The following is a 1,673-nucleotide window of genomic DNA, read 5'->3' on the forward strand; positions in this document are numbered from 1 at the left end:
GTAATACTTTGGGGAGGTTTTAAAAGAGTTTGCACTGGCGCTCGCATGACGCAAAGCGGCGCTAAACCTCGCACACATTTTCAGATAGGCACAAGCAAGTATTTGCTCCGTATTTTTAAGTTAGCTTGATGCACAAGCGGTTTTGCGTCACTCTGTATGTTTAATGTATGGAGAGTGGGTGTGTCAGGGCATTACACACGCAAAAAGCTCCAAAACCCTGTAGGCACAGATATTTACAAGAGTCATGCAAAGTGACGTGATGCAGCGCAAAAAAGATTAGTGCAGAAACAATAGTGTGGGTACAAAACAGGCGCAAAAAGAGTTGGAGCCATTTACTGGAAGATTTACCAGCAGAAGCACAACAAATATCCACTGGTTGTGGCAACCATGGAGATTGTTATTGTCCGTTTTGTTGTCTGTCACCATCAGCAGATAGTTGCCCTGGCAAAAAAGAAATCACAGAGGAAATAAAGAATCTACAAGCAGAGAATATCACTCATCCACATGGAGATACTGGTAGCTGGATCCTCTTCTGACTGCTGCATTACAGGAATGGGTTGTGGGGCAATTTCTTGTTTTTGGACTTCCACCAAAACACGTTGCATCCTTTTGCGGTGTTTTGCGATTTCCTTTTAAGGACGTGCATGATGCACATGCTTTTTGCGCTGTAACACAAGACTATTTTTGACAATCGCTAGTTCACGACATCTTGCGTTGTAAAAATGACGCAGCGCTACTTTCGCGCATGCAGCGCTAAACTTTTCTGGCGCAGCGCGAATTCTACTCGACCTTCGAAAATCTGCCCCTTAGTCAAATGCGTACTACTCTAGATTATGTGGGGGGGGGTGGCTGCAGCACCTACCCCAACCCTGGTTCCAGCTCCACTGATCACTAAGCTCGTCTGATGGAAATCGAACTCACTATTGAGTCACCACTCAAACTGGAGGCTCTGCTGCTCGTCATCGAGAGCACCATCAGCAAGGGAATGGGCCGCTGCTCCAGTGGGTGCCCCATCCCTTTCTTTGAAGAACAGTGACTTTAGTTGTTGTACCATGTTAGCTTGGCCTTGTACTGCTTGTTTGGGAAACCTATTTATTCTGTCCCCTTGTGTGGCATCTGGAAGAAAGAATCATCCAATGGCCTTAGGTTGAGTTCAGTAGCCCTAAACGTCATTGGAACAAATCAGACATTAATTAAATGATAAAACTGCAGAGCTCAAGTTCTTCGTCATTATGGACATATTGAAAGCCTCTTGCTTTTCCAGCCTGGTAATGAGACGCGTTGCTGTAAAACCTGTTTCATCGGCATTTCGGTTGCAATTGGAAACATTGACATCACTTAGGGACATATCAACAACAGCCGGCGATAATTATCTCTAAGCGCACTTAGCGCTAGGATAATTATCGCCGGCTAGCGTGAATTTTTATCGCTGAGATAGCGTGCTATTAGCAACGCTTATCTCAATAGCGATAAAAATCCTCACGCTAACAGGCTAACGTGAGATTATCGCTGGAAACCCAGCGATAATCTCACGTTACCTTGTTGATAGGGACAGGCAAACTTAGCCATGATATCCTCCTTCCATAGGATATCATGGCTAAGTCTGAAAAATACCAGACGTAAAAAAGCAGCGTTAACCGCGGTTAGCGCTGCTTTTTTTGTCTCTAACAGGG

This window comes from Triturus cristatus, chromosome 3_1 (genome assembly GCF_964204655.1).
Source record: "Triturus cristatus chromosome 3_1, aTriCri1.1, whole genome shotgun sequence".
In the NCBI taxonomy this organism is placed as follows: domain Eukaryota; kingdom Metazoa; phylum Chordata; class Amphibia; order Caudata; family Salamandridae; genus Triturus; species Triturus cristatus.